We start from the raw sequence: 16,084 nt of genomic DNA on the forward strand, positions 1-16,084 counted from the left end.
CATCAGGATACGACAGGACAGGCACTTTAAGCCCTTCCAGGCATGATAGAGCCTGAATAGTGTTGTAGGCGCCGACTTTTGTCTTATAGTGTTGTGGGTGTCGCCATTAGCCCTCGAACGTAGATCCTGACATAAGCATACCACAACCACTACAATCTAGGAGAGAACTCGCATCATCTACAGTAACGGATGTATAGTCACTTCCCCATCTACTCCCCATAGGGTCACGGCTCGGCACCCTGGCATGCTGCACCATCTATAGGAGTAGGATGGGATGTGACCACTCGCTGAAATGAAGCCAGAGCATGGCCCTATCAGGATCAGTGAACATGCTATCCCTAGCATAGTCTGCCATGTTAGCAGGGTAGGCTCAAGGGAAAAGGAAGACCCAGCACCTTCGAAGGACCTTCTCTACCTTTGGTTTCTTCCTCTTTCTCCCATCTATAACCCCTGCTCCCCCTTGGTCTATAAAAGGGAGGGCAGGACACCCCACTAAGACGACAGATCAAATTCCACACACAACACATTACACAACACACAGCCAAGCAGCAACCGAGCTCTTGGCATCCTTTCAACCTTTCCATTAGAGACCTAGGACCTGTCCCTCTCTCGACCATTTGTACCCCCTACTATGAACCTTTTTCAATGCTAATAACATGAGCAGTAGTAGACTAGACATAGGGACATTCTACCCAAACTAGTATAAACCTTGTGTCCTTTAGCACACCATCTGGGCCTAACACGCAACAAATATAAATTTACTAGTTGGTGTTTATTTAAAACACTAACAGTTGGCGTGCTAGGTAGGGGACCTTTGCGCATTCCGATGATAAACATCAGGCCATGGATGGCTAGCCATGGCATCAGCTGGGTCCTAGGCGTACACATGTGTTTCGGGAGCCTAGACTTCATCATCACGGTGGAAGGAGAGTTGGCATTAGCTCACGCCACCATCCAATCTCTCCCCTCCATCGGCCTCAACCACGAGAGGCTTGAGCGCCAGCTTGGTGCCTCCCTTGGACCCCAGCAGTCTAGGGTGGACCAGCATCACCTCACCCTTTTCAACACCAACAACATGGCATAGTTTTCCAGAGGAGGGTCCCTCTCTCTGGAACACCACATAAAGAGTGCCCCGACAACGCTTCCGTTCGGTCTCCGCAACGCTACGGCGGCCGTTAGCCACCTTGTGGTGCGATGCATGGTCTTTCCGCCCATGAACAATGAGTTCGTGGGGGTGATCAAACACATCATAGAATCCCTCCACAACCTCCTCATAGAGGGGCCGATGTCGGCCTCTGGCTCTGACTCTAGTAGGGGGAGCCATCACCCCTCTTGGGAATGCTTCATGACAGGTACCCCCGAGGGACACGTCAAAAGCATCTCCACGAAGGAGGCTACCCCGACGGGCAACCTCGGCGATGAAATCAAAGGGGAGACAATGGCTCCACCTCGCATGGGGGTGGAGTAGCTGAAAACCCAAAAGCGAGAGATCGAGGAAGCTGGAATCCACCTTGTGCAGGAGTGCGTGGAGCTCGATCGGGAGATCGAGCGCCATAGAGACGGTGGGTGCGCACGCACCATGGCCCATGATGTGAACTGAAGGATCATCACTGATGATTAAGCCCTTCCTCACTTTGCCTGGGCGAGCCAGAACATCGCCGCCATGACAGCCTTGCTCCATGGCCTTCTAGAGGCCTCGACGCCTAAGGATTGCTAGGCCCACCTTGAGATTCGCACGCTACTCGAGCGTGCGGCGGCGTAGCAGGCTAAGAGCTCGTTGTCTCGATGACACGAGCTCGATGCCAGCCAGCACGCAACCTCAACATGCCCCGCTAGGGATGCGTCAGTCCACCAGGCACCACAAGGCGATAGGTAGCACGCCACGGTCCTGGTGCATCAGCGCCATGGCCGCAACCGCAACACATGCAGCACCCTCGACGCCCATAGACACACCTACAGTGACCTGAGAGAAGGAGCCCACCGCGGCTATCATCCTCATTGTGGTAGATGCTACAATAGCGGTGAGGACCGGAGCCCAAGCCCTAGCCTACTAGGCCCTCAGGCCTTTGGCCGACACATCCTCAACGCTGCTTTCCCACCAAGGTACCAACCATCTACCAATATTCCTAAGTACTCTGGGGAGACAAACCCTGGACTTTGGCTTGAAGACTATGGCCTTGCCTGCCAAGCCGGTGGTGTGGATAATGACGACTTCATTATCCGCAACCTTCCACTATTCTTAGCCAATTCGGCACGAGCGTAGTTGGAACACCTACCATCCAACGTGATCCAGAGTTGGGCGGATCTGAAGGAGATCTTTGTGGGGAACTTCTAGGGCACATACAAGCACCCTGGGAACCCATGGGACCTCAAGAACTGCTGCTAGAAGACCAGAGAGACCCTCCGAGGGTACATCCGATGCTTCTCCCAGCAGCGCAATGAGCTCCCTAATGTTGTCAACGCTGACGTTATAGGAGCCTTCCTATCTAGGACTACCTATGAGTCTTTAGTTCATAAGCTGGGATGCAAGGGCCCGCAAACCACCAAGGAACTCCTGGACATCGCCACCAGCCATGCCTCAGGAGAAGAGGCGGTCGGAGCAATCTTCGATCGTCTCGAGGGCAAGGCAAGGCGAGACAAGGGTGCCGGCGAAGGCACCTCCAATCATTCCACCAAAAGGAAGAACAAGAAGCAATGGCGCGAGGACTTGCTCATGGCCGCTGCTGACCGCAAGGGTGGTCAGAAGCCCATGGAGGGCACTCCAAACCACTTCAAAAAATTACTCAAGGGACCATGCCTTCCTAGTTAACATCTGCTCAAGGACTACAGTCTTATGCGGTGGTTCTTGTCTGGAGGCTCCAACAAAGGGGAGCAAGGAAAGGACCCTACCCCCATCATGGATGACGCCGAGGAAAAGGATGATTGCTTTCTAACACCAGACGACTACCTTATGATCTTTGGAGGATCAGCAGCCTATGACTCCAAACGTCATCAGAAGGTCACACGCCATGAGGTCTACATGACTAAACCGGCGACACCTCCCTTCCTCCGGTGGTTAGAGTCCACCATAACCTTTGATAGGACTAACCATCCGGATAGCATTCCACACCCAGGGAGATATCCGCTTGTTGTCGACCTGATCATTGGCCCAAAGTGACTCACCAAAGTACTTATGGATGGAGGCAGCGGCCTCAACATGATGTACGCCAAGACGCTCGATGAGATGGGCATCGACCGGACACGCCTCTGCCCAACCCAAGCACCTTTCCATGGCATAATGCCTAGGAAGTAGGCCATGCCACTTGGGCAGATTGATCTACCCATTACCTTCGTGGATCAGTTCGATTATAGGACTGAAACCCTCACCTTTGAGGTGGTTGGGTTCCCCAGAACCTTCCACGCCATCTTGGGATGTCCATGCTACGCGAAGTTCATGGATGTCCCCAACTATACATACCTCAAGCTAAAGATGCCAGGCCCCCACGGGGTCATCACTGTCGGCACCTTCCAGCGCGCCTATGAGTGCGAGGTCGAGTGTTGCGGTCATGTCGTAGCAATCGTCGCCTCCAGGGAGCTCGCCACCCTCAAGGAGGAGGTCACCGAAGAAGTGCCTGATGCCAAGAAGTTGATTGGGTCATTCGAGTCGGCAGAGGGCTCTAAAGAAGTCCTCATAGACCCCGAGAGCACCGAGGGCAAAATGGTACGCATTGGTACCACACTTTCCTTCGAATAGGAAATTGCGCTCATCGACTTCCTCCGTGACAACAAAGACATCTTTGCGTGGAAACCCTTGGATATGCTAGGCATTCTAAGGGAGGTCACCGAGCACACCTAGAAAATCCACCCAGGCTCCAAGCCAGTGAAGCAACGCTTGCATTGCTTTGATGAGGAGAAACGCAGGGCCATCGGTGAAGAGATAGCAAAACTATCGGCTACCGGATTCATCAAGGAAGTATACCACCTAGAGTGGTTAGCCAATCCTGTTCTTGTATGAAAGAAGAGTGGGAAATGGAGGATGTGTGTAGACTATATGGGTCTTAACAAGGCGTGCCCAAAGGATCTGTTTCCTTTGCCGTGCATAGACCAAATAGTCGACTCTACCTCAGGGTGCGAAACCCTTTGCTTCCTTGATGCGTACTCCGGGTACCATCAAATCATGACGAAAGAGTCCGACCAGCTCGCGACATCTTTCATCACCCCCTTTGGATCATTCTGCTACGTTTCAATGTCGTTCGGTCTAAAGAACACTAGGGCTACGTACCAGCATTGTATGCTCAAATGCTTTGGGGACCTCATTGGGTGGACCATTGAGGCCTATGTTGATGACATCATAGTTAAGTCCAAATGGGCTGACCACCTCATTGCCGATCTTGAGTAGACCTTTGCAAAACTCCGAGTGAATGGCATCAAACTTAATCCCGAGAAATGTGTTTTTGGGGTCTCGAGGGGCATGTTGCTCGGCTTTGTTGTCTCCGAGCGTGGTATCGAAGCCAACCTGGAGAAAATCTCAGCCATCACAAGGATGGGCCTGATTCAGAACATAAAGGGGTTCAGTGAGTCATAGGATGCCTCACCGCACTCAGCTGATTCATCTCGTGCCTCGACGAACGAGGTCTCCCCCTTTATTGACTCTTGAAGAAAGCTGACCACTTCGAGTGGACATCCAAGGCCTAGGAGGCACTTAACATGGTCAAACTACTTCTAACAAGGGCCTCGATCTTGGTTCCTCCAACCGATGAAGAATCCCTTCTACTATACATAGCAGCCACCATGCAAGTGGTCAGCGTTGCCCTAGTAGTGGAGTGGGAGAAAGAAGGGCATGCCCTCAAGGTGCAGCGCCCTATGTACTTCATCAGCGAGGTACTATTTGACTCTAAGACCCTCTACTCCTAAATTCAGAAGCTCATGTATGCCATCCTCATCACCAAGAGGAAGCTACGCCACTACTTTGAGTCACACCCGGTGACGGTCGTGACATCGTTCCCCTTGGCGAGGTTATCCAAAGCCAGGACGCCATGGGAAGAACCAAAAAGTGGGTGCTCGAGTTGATGGATCAGGGCATTACGTATGCCTCCCAAATGGCGATCAAGTCCCAGGTGTTGGCTGACTTTGTCGTGGAATGGACCGAGGTCCAAACACCACCGGCGGTGGTCGATCAAGAGTACTAGACGATGTACTTCGATGGATCGCTGATGAAGAAGGGCGCTGGCATAGGGCTAGTCTTCGTATCACCCCTCAGGGTATGCATGAGGTACATGGTCCGTCTCCATTCCCCTCATCCAATAATGTGGCTAAGTATGAAGCGCTCATCAACAACCTATGCATTACCATCGAGTTGGGCATCCGACGCCTCAGCATCCGAGGAAACTCCTAGCTGGTTGTCAACCAAATCATGTAGGAGTTAAGCTATCATGACGCCAAGATGGTTGCGTACTACCAAGAAGTCCGATGGCTAGAGGACAAATTCAATAGCCTTGAACTCAATCACATCCCAAGACGCCTCAATGAGGCGGCCGACGCGCTTGTGAAGGCGGCATCTAGCCAATAGCTGGTGCTAATAGGTGTCTTCGCCAGCGACGAACACAAGCCCTCGATGCGCTACGAAGGGTCAGAATGGTCCGATGATGGTTCGTCCGATCTAGCCTCGGGGGGTGTCGATGTTTCACCACCAATAGCCTGCCATGGGGGTACCTAGGGTAGTTTGTTCGGACTTCAACGTATGCAGAACTCGACGGTAAACTCAAGAGACAGTCGATTTATCCTGGTTCGGGCCCTCGACCGTGATCGAGTAATAGCCCTATGTCCAGTCGGCATTAGCCTTTGCGTTAGATTGATTGTCAAGTGTTGTCTCTCTAGGAACCCCACCCTCCTTTATATAGTCAGGAGGCTAGAGTCCTAGTCGGTTTACAATGAGAGTTCCTAGTAGGATTACAGAATAATACTACTACTAAGATTACATAGAAAGAATCCTAGTTAGACTAGATCTTCTCCCTTCCTTGAGGGGTATCCTATGGGTCCCGCATCGACAAGCCCCCGAGCACTTCATGGTTGAGCTCTGGAAGCCTCGTCTTGTTCCTTCAGGTCTTGCCGAGTAGGAACAAGTGTCGTTCGAGTGCTTTCTTGAGTGAAACCATGTAGCGCTTCTTGGGATCTTTGAGTGGTGTGTGCTTTTTTGAAGAAAAAAGTACTCCCATCTTGGTGTAGCCCCCGAGCCTCTTGCTATTTAGAACAAGGAGCTAGAGGGTCTTGTCTTGAAATTGCTCTGATTCTTCGTCGAAGGGCTCCCGAGCATATACCCGGGTTCTTTATCAAAAAGAACTCGGATATATCTCAGTCTGGGTTCTTTTTGTCTTGAGGCCTTGAAGTGGTCTTGTCTTGAAGAAGTCTTCTTGGTGACGTGCGCTTTTTCGAAGAAAAAAGTGCACTCATTGAGTGTAGCCCCCGAGCCTCTTGCTATTTGGAACAAAAAGTTGGAGGGTCTTGAATCTTATATTTTTTTAAAACTCCTATCTTGAAGAATTCTTCTGAGTGATGTGCGCTTTTTTGAAGAAAAAGTGCACTCACTGAGTGTAGCCCCCGAGCCTCTTGCTATTTGGAACAAAGAGTTGGAGGGTCTTGAATCTGAGTTGTTCAAGGAACTGAAAACCTCTCCTGTTGCAGCCCCCAAGCATATATCTAGGTTCTTTTATTAAAAAAGAACTGGATCTTGGCATTTTCTCTGGTAGTCTGCTGTTGTCAGATGTAGTTGTATGGTGGTGGTTGAGTGTAAATGTTGTTTGTTCACGAGTTGTACAGTGTTGGTATATTCTTTCGAATATGCTTGTTCTTGAGTACTGTTCCTTCACGCCTGAGTCCTCTTTTATTGAATTCTGTCTTTTCACTGTGTCCTTTGTTAGGTTTGTTCCATTGGTGCTCCTGGTCCATGTGTACCGCTTCTTTGGTCTATAAATACCCTCCTGGTGTGCTGTTTTGATTCATCGAGCATTTTGTTGCGTGGTCTGAAATCTCCGTGGTCATGAATATGATAGTTTCTGAAGTAGAGCAGCCCCTGGGCGTATTTTGTAGTTCTTGTATATCTTGTCATAGCTAGAGGGAGTCTTGTGATAGGGATTAGAGGTAGACTAATCTCGCAGCGGCATTGTACCAGGAAGTATGTGGCGGTAGTTGGAGGAAGTCTTGTGATGTGGGATACGTTCCTTCATCCAGCAGTTTTGGGTAGATCCCCCTTGCCTGCCCTGCGACTGTCCGATGCAGATCAACGCCTGATCTGGCATCACATCGGTCTTGGGTAGACAGATGCCTGTAGGCCTTCCTAGGTCCATGTTGTCCCGCCGTGCTGCTGACTTCCGCCTTGGATGTACTGCGTTCGTCCTTTGAAGAAAACAGTGTAGCCAAGTGCGGTTTGTTCTACCGAGTAGCAATTTAGAACACATAGTCGTTCCAGAGCCTAGTTGTGTCTGGGTTCCTTTTTGCTACCTTGCTCATCGTAGTACCGAGTTCGTTGGGTCTTGTAAGATGTGTAATCTTGTATTTTTTGAAGCCATTTATAATGGAAAGAATCTTGTCTTCTGAGTTGTTATTCTTTTTTCTGCTGATGTCCTGGTTGTTTATGAGATTCCCGAGTTTTTTCTATAAGAACCTAGTTCTTGTGTTCCTTGTGAGGTGACCCTTCATTGCTTCATGGTTGATGAGTTCTTTTTGTAGCAATATGATAACTCTGCCGTGGTGCTAGATGGATAAGTCTGAAATCTACCCGTTGAACTGTACCTTTGTGTAGAAGTGTGCCATCCGTCATTTCAGCTGTGTCAGTTGTGTTGGGAAATGGATCGTTGCGCTATCATGCCGTGTTTAAACGGGCCTGGTGGGCCACGTTTTTATTGCTGTAAAGATCTATTTAAAGGCCTTTCTTCTTCTTTTTCTTTCCTGCCCTGCTTTTGCCTTGAAACCCTAGTCTTCGAAACTCTGCCATCACCATTGTCGCCGTCATCTGAGCGCCACCATCTGAGCATCATCGTTTCTTAGTGCTTTATTGCTTTCGCTAGTATATGGGTAGGAAGAAATCAGCGAGCAAGTCCCAGGCAACCTTTGTAGACGAGGAGGCATCGCTTTCTATGATTGAAAATCAAGAATTCATGGCCATGAGGGTTGCTTAGAAGATCTGGTCGGCTCCGACTATGACTGAGGATCAGTTGCGCGAGCTTGTTAGTGATGGTCTAATCCAGGGCAAGGAGTTTGCTGATTGGAAAGCTCTAGGACAGCATCGAGTCCCAACTCTAGGCCCTGGTGAGATTGTTCTTTTTGTCTCCTTTATCCATGCTGGACTCTACCTTCCTGCTTCTGCTTTTCTTTATTGATTTCTCAGTTATTTTGGGATTAGCTTGAACCATCTTACTCCCAATGTTGTCCTTCATCTTTCTGTTTTTGTTCATCTTTGTGAAACTTTTCTTAGAATTCCTCCTTCTCTTTCTCTCTTTCGTTACTTCTTCCATCTGAAGCCCCAACCCCGCAGCGATGACACCCATGTTCTTGGTGGCTGCGGGATTCAGTTTTGTCAGGGTCGTAAGAGTAAATTCTTTGATTATGACTTGGTTGATTCTGTGAGGGATTGGTGTGCCGATTGGTTTTATGTCACCAATATGATTCCTCCTCTTGCTGTTCATTAAGGTTCTGGTCCCGTGGTTAATGATCGATGGGATAAAAATCTCCTAACAATGGATGAGCTCCAGGCGATCAAGCCATTTCTTGAGAGGATATGTACTCTGAAACAGCAAGGCTTGACCGGCTTTAGGATCATTTCCAGTTTTCTTTACCGCCATGTTCAACCTCTGAAGGAGCGAGAGAATTATGGTTTTGAGTACTCTGGGGTGGAGGACCCTTCTCGTATGGTCCCTGTCCTTGAGTTGACTGATGAGGAGGTGCTTGAGTGCCTTCAGAAGATGTTGAAAGGAGTAAGCATCGTCCCGTATGCTGTCCCTGAGTATTGTGCTAACAACCCGCCTCCTATTGTGAGTTGTTTTTTCTTATGCGGGTACTTTTTGTATTTTCTTTGCTGTCTCCACTTTTTGCTTAATCTTTCTCATCTGGTTGTTTTACTCTTTTATAGGAATTGGGGCGTAACTTCGTTGATCCGATCCCCTTGATGACCGCCCTACCATGGTGGAGACTGGGGAGAGTCTTGCTGGGGCATCTTTAACCAGTAAGTTTCAAACCACCATGATGTTTCCTGGTGTTTCTTCTGCAGTGCTTGATGCATATGTTGAGTATGTTCCTCGTCTAGTTCCTCGAGCTCCTCGTAGTGTCGGAAAAAGGGGACGAGCGGATTATTCTTCTTCTGGTTTGTCTGGTACCAAGAAGTCCTACCAGTCGAGTACTCATCCAGGTACTCAAGTTATAGGTAGTGTGCTCCTAGGTGAGCATATTAATACATTTTGTCTTTTTGTTGTTTGTTTGTGCCTTTAACCGAGTACTTTTCTCCTGTTTCAGATGGCGCTGTGGTTGGCTTGTTTGAGAGTGAGGTAGATGAGGATGATGATGCGGCCCTTGTCATGCGGCGGTGAGTTGTTTTCTTGTTTTTCTGTTGTTGAACACCTCTTTTTGTTCTAACTCTGCCCTTGTTCTCTTGTAGTAAGCGGTCGTCGAGCTCGAGTTCTTCTGGGGCTCCAGTACCGACCATGCCACTCCTGTTGTAGAGTGGTGGTGATATTTTTGCTACTATAGTTCCCCCTCTAAGGCCTTCTGTTGGTCTTGGGGGTTTTATGAAGAAGAAGATAGCTAAGTGAGTGAATCCTGGTTATGTTCCTTTGCTTTTGTTTTCCTTTTTTCTGATTCATATTCTTATCGTCGAGTTTCCTTATCATCTTGTAGACCCTTGCCTTCCCTTAACCCTCAATCGACCTCTTGTCAGTCTTCTGGTGCGCCCCTGTGTACTGAGTCTCAGGACCCAGAATGTACGGTCGGTGAGGTGGCTGTGAGGGAGACAGGGTTCCCTGGTGATCATGCTGCTGGTGATTTGGTGGCTCCGGGGGTGGCCGTGGCGGTGGATCCATCTGAGGAGGTAGCCAGGGCTTCCCAGGATATGGCCCTAGTCTTGCCTTCTTTGCATCGACCGGCTTCTCCCTCTGCTCCTCTTGCTACTGGTGGTCAGCGTTTGGATGATGATGTGGTGCAACAATTCGATGCCACTCATCGGTTGTCAGAGCTAACCGCTGCCTAGGGAACCTTTGTGACTTCTTTTGGGGAAAAACTCTAGGTAAGTTTTTCTGAAGTTCTTTCTTTGGATGTTTAGCTTTCTTCTATTCTTATGTCTTGTTTCTCTCTCTCCCTCTTTTTGTTCAGTCTTTTTTTTGGGATCATACCGGCTTCTTTTTCTCATCTAAAACCAAGAAAAAGTTGTCTTCTGAGGTTAGTGCCCTAAAAACAGAGCTTGACCTCTGTCGGGCTAAGATGGAGACCGAGCGTCAAACGCACCAAAGGGAGGAACAGGCTCTTCATGCCCGAGTGGTTGAGGCAGAAAAGCGGAAGGATGCTGCTGTCCAGGAGGCCTTGAAGAATGTGGAGGCCATGAAGAATGAGTGCAATGGTATCACGGGTTCTTTTTGTTTCCTTTTGTATTCAAATTTCCCTTTCTGCTGACTTGTTTTTTGGTGCCTGGTCTAGCTCTCTGAGTTGAAAAGCAGAAGCTCTCAGAGGGTATTGAGGAAATGAAGATACTTGTTTGCAATAGTCACAATAGGGCTGAGGAGGTAATTACTCGTGCTGAAGAAGAACTCGCACTTGCCAAGTTGATTAGGCGTGGAGCTAACAGGGATCTTGTGCAGGTCCAAAAAACTATTGAAGTCTTGACTGGCAAGTTGGCGATGGCTACTGAGAACTAGAATGCTTTGTGGAAATCATTTCGGTCAGTAGCCGATCTTCTCCGGACTCCAACAGATGATGGTCAATCTTGGGCTCAGTTTATTCCTCATGTTCCGACCCGTTTCCAGGAGTTCATGAAGAGGTGTGCCCAACTATGTACCAGAAATGTTCTTGCCTAGGTCTAGGTTCTTGCTCTGGAGGTGCCTTTGTCCAAGATTGCAGAGGAAGCCGAGAGTCAAGAATATCTGGATGCCGTTGAAAAGGTGGAGCCTGAGGTCGAAGATTTAGCCAAGAGGATTGTGGATAATCTTAATATTGATATTTCTTCTCCTGATGACGATGCTTGATGTAATTGACCTTTGTACTCTAGCCTCTATAATAGGATATTATACTTCTTTTTGAATGAAGATTCTTTATTTTTGATGATGTCTTCTTTGCCTGGATGTCTTCGCCTTGTTTATTCTTCAACTGAGTTGTCCAAGTGATCAGAATTTTTTTTGAGTAGTCGTTTCTTAGGCGTGGCGCGCATCCGCAGTTTAGAGTGGTCGTGTTCTTTCATCCGTTGTAGGATAATTCCTTGATAGGTCGAGCATTTGTATGGCTTTTATCTGAGCCATGTAAACAACTCAGGGTATGTAGATCTTTGCCTTTTTGTTCTTGTCGGTATTAAAAAAACTTACGACCGGTGATCTCAAGCATCTTCAGTTTCTTTGCTTTCGTCCGGTGAGCTCAAGCATGTTTTTAGCTTTTTGCTTAACTCGGGGTGTGGCCAGCATCTGGCTCTTTCCCTGGTTGTGAAAATAACTCATGATTGGTTCAGGTGTTAGCTTATCAGCTACCCTCATCGGTGGGCTCAAACATCTTTTCAGCTTTTTTGCTCTCGGCCGGTAGGCTCAGGCATAATTTCAGCCATTTTGCTCTTTGGTTTGGGTGTTAGCTTATCAGCTACCCTCATCGGCGGGCTCAAGCATCTTTTCAGCTCTTTTGCTCTCGGTCGGTATGCTTAGGCATAATTTCAGCCATTTTGCTTTTTTGGTTCGGGTGTTAGCTTATTAGCTACCCTCATCGGCGGGCTCAAGCATCTTTTCAGCTCTTTTGCTCTCAGCCGGTATGCTCAGGCATAATTTCAGCCATTTTGCTTTTTGGTTTGGGTGTTAGCTTATTAGCTACCCTCATCGGCGGGCTCAAGCATCTTTTTAGCTCTTTTGCTCTCGGCCTGTATGCTTAGGCATAATTTCAGCCATTTTGCTTTTTGGTTCGGGTGTTAGCTTATTAGCTACCCTCATCGGCGGGCTCAAGCATCTTTTCAGCTCTTTTGCTCTTGGCCGATATGCTCAGGCATAATTTCAGTCATTTTGCTTTTTGGTTCGGGTGTTAGCTTATTAGCTACCCTCATCGGTGGGCTCAAGCATCTTTTTAGCTCTTTTGCTCTTGGCCGGTATGCTCAGGCATAATTTTAGCCATTTTGCTTTTTGGTTCGGGTGTTAGCTTATTAGCTACCCTCATCGGCGGGCTCAAGCATCTTTTCAGCTCTTTTGCTCTCGGCTGGTATGCTCAGGCATAATTTTAGCCATTTTGCTTTTTGGTTCGGGTGTTAGCTTATTAGCTACCCTCATCGGTGCTCAGTGAAAACAACTGGGGGAAAGCCATAATAAGACATATGTTGTCGAGGAACACCATCTTTATTGATCATGAACATTGATATGCTTAGTGAAAACAACTTTGGGAAAGCCATAATAAGACATATGTTGTCAAGGAACACCATCTTTATTGATCATGAACGTTGATCTCTTGTGGCTTGTATATATATTCTTCCTTGAGTTGTTTTCATGCGTAGAATCTTCTTAGTTGGCTGATGTGCCATGTATTGTTGACTTCTTTTCCATCTTCAGTTATCAACTTGTATGTGCCTAGTCCGGTGACTTTTGTGACAATAAAAGGACCTTCCCATGGACCGAGTAGTTTATGGTGTCTGTCAGTTTTTTGTATTCTTCTTAGTACTAGGTCTCCAATTTGGAGTGATCGATGCTGGGTATTCTTGTTGTACTGGCATCTTAAACCTTGGAGGTATCTTGCTGATTGAAGGGTAGCATTTACTCTGACTTCTTCTGTACTATCGAGTTCTAATCTTTGGGTGTGTTCTGCTTCTCCTTCGTCATATTGTTCTATCCTTGGTGACGTCTAGATCAAGTCAGCAGGTAGTACGGCTTCTGATCCATAAACTAGGAAGAAAGGTGAGTATCCGGTGGCTCTACTTATTTGAGTTCGTAGCCCCCATACTACTTTGGGTAATTCTTCAATCCATTTGAATCCATGGTCCACTAGTTCTTCATGTAGTCTTGGTTTTAATCCGGCTAGTATGAGTCCGTTAGCCCTTTCTACCTATCCGTTGGCTTCTGGATGTGCGACTGATGCATAATCTATGCTAAAGCCGCAATCTTGTGCCCAACTTTGGAATTCTGTAGCTATGAAGGGGGAACCCAAATCTGTGATGATTCGATTGGGCATGCCGAAGCGGTGCATAATGTCTTGGATGAACTCGACTGCTTTAGCTGCGCTGTATTTTGTGAGTGGTTTGTATTCAATCCACTTGGTGAACTTGTCAATTGCTACAAAGATGTACTCGAAACCGCCCTTTGCTTTCTTGAGAGGTCCTACTTGATCCAGCCCCTAGTAGGAGAAAGTCCAAGCGGGAGGGATGTAGATGAGATTGTGAGCTGGTACATGAGCTTGTCTTGTGAACATTTGACAACCTTTGCATTTTCTAACAAGTTCTTCTACGTCTTTCAAAGCGGTTGGCCAGTAGAATCTGGTGCGGAATGCTTTGCCGACTAGTGTTCTTGAAGCGGCATGATTTCCATAGCAACCTGAGTGTATTTTGTTTAAGATCCCTTTGCCCTTTTCAAATGAGACACATTTTAGGAGTACTCCTGATGATGCGGCTCTTCTGTACAGCTTGTCCCCTACTAGGACGTAGTAATTGCTTCTGTGAACAACTCGGGTAGCCTCCGCTTTATCTACTGGCAACTTGTTCTCTTTGATATAATCGATAAAAACCTGGGTCCATGAGGTGGTGATTACCAAAATCTGGGTGCCTTTAGCTGGGAGTTCAGGGGTTATCTCATCGGGTTGTTTGATAGAGGGACCTGATAACTCCTCTATGAATACGCCGGGTGGGACCTTTGCCCTGTCTGATCCGAGCTTGGCGAGGACGTCTGCTGCAATATTAGAATCACGCAGGACATGTAGAATTTCTAATCCTTGAAAATGTTTTTTGAGTTTTCGTATTTCACCACAGTAAGCGCCCATGTTTTCTTTGGTGCAGTCCCAATCTTTGTTGACTTGGTTGATGACTACTGCCGAATCGCCATATACGAGTAATTGCTTGATTCCAAGGGTAATTGCCACTCGGAGCCCATGGATGAGGGCTTCGTATTCTGCTTCATTGTTTGTAGCTTGCCATAATATCTGAAGGACATACTTGAGTTGTTTTCCATCTAGAGAGATGAAGAGAACGCCTGCACCAGCTCCGCCTAGCTTGAGTGATCCATCAAAGTACATCTTCCAATGGTCAAGGATGGTATTTGACATAGGTTACTGAATTTCTATCCACTCGGCAACAAAATCGGCAAGGGCTTGAGATTTAATTGCCTTCCGTGGGGTGAAATCGATATTGAGAGCACCAAGTTCAACTACCCACTTAGATATGCGCCCTGTTGTGTCTCTATTGTGTAGGATGTCTCTGAGTGGGAAATCTGTCACCACGGTGATCTTGTGGCTTTCAAAATAGTGGCGAAGCTTGCGTGAAGTGATCAGGAGGGCGTAGAGTAGTTTTTGCACATGTGGGTACCGGATTTTTTATTCTGACAGTACTTCGCTGATGTAGTATACTGGGCGTTGTACTTTATATACGCGCCCTTCTTCTTCTCTTTCTATGACTATCACTGTGCTGATCATAGTAGAAGTTGCCGCAATATACAGCAACATGTCTTCGTATTTCTTTGGAGGTGTGAGAACGGACGAGGAGGTGAGGTATGCCTTAAGTCTTTTGAAAGCTTCGTTGGCTTCTTCTGTCCACTCGAACTTGTCTGTCTTCTTTAGTAGTTTAAAGAAAGGTAACCCTTTTTCACCGAGCCTTAATATGAAACGATTGAGGGCCGCCATGCAGCCTGTTAGTTTCTGCACATCTTTGATACTTCGAGGAGGGCCCATCTCTGTAATGGCTCGAATTTGCTTGGCGCTGGCTTTGATTCCACGATGACTGACCAAGAATCCGAGTAGTTGTCCTGAAGGAACTCCGAATACACACTTGTTTGGGTTCAATTTCCACCTCCACCTTTTTAGGTTTTCGAAGGTTTGCTTTAAGTCTTCAATTAGTGTGTCCTGGTTCTTTGTTTTTACTACTACGTCATCCACGTATGCCTCTATGTTTTCACCGATCTGATCACCAAGGCATGTTTGGATAGCTCTTTGGTATGCGACACTAGCATTCTTGAGTCCAAACAACATTGTCTTGTAGCAGTAGGCACCGAACGGAGTAATGAAAGATGTCTTGCTCTGATCTTGTTCCTCTAATGCGATCTGGTGATATCCTGAATAGCAATCAAGAAAGGATAATAGGGCAGATCCTGCTATTTAATCAACTATCTGATCAATGTGTGGTAGCCCGAATGGATCTTTCGGGCAGTGTTTGTTGAGATCTATGTAGTCGACGCACATGCACCACTCGTCCATATTCTTTTTTTGTACTAGAATTGGGTTTGCTAGCCAATCTAGATGATGGATTTCTCTGATGAATCCGGCTTCCATTAGCTTTGTGATTTCTTTTTTAATTGATGCCTTCTTGTTGGGTGAGAATCATCGTAGTCGTTGCTTCATAGGCTTGGAGCCTTCATTGATATCGATTCTATGCTCAGCCAACTCTCTTGGGACACCTGGCATGTCGGCCGGCTTCCAAACGAAGATATCTTTGTTGTCCCGAAGAAAGTTGGTGAGCGCGAGTTCCTATTTTGTTGAGAGGTGGGCGCTGATGGTTGCCGTTTTGGAGGGATCACCGGTGCCCAGGTCGATTTGCTTGACGTTGGCTTCTTTTGGTGGTGTGAGGATGCTGGGCTTTTTAGCCGGTATCTCTAGTTCTTCTGGGCTCATTTCTGCGGCAATAGTGGCTATTTCTTTTCTACCATTGGTGGCTTGTGCTTTGGCTGCAATTTGAATTGCCTGAACATCGCAG

Source organism: Miscanthus floridulus, chromosome 8, assembly GCF_019320115.1.
Source record: "Miscanthus floridulus cultivar M001 chromosome 8, ASM1932011v1, whole genome shotgun sequence".
NCBI classification, from domain to species: domain Eukaryota; kingdom Viridiplantae; phylum Streptophyta; class Magnoliopsida; order Poales; family Poaceae; genus Miscanthus; species Miscanthus floridulus.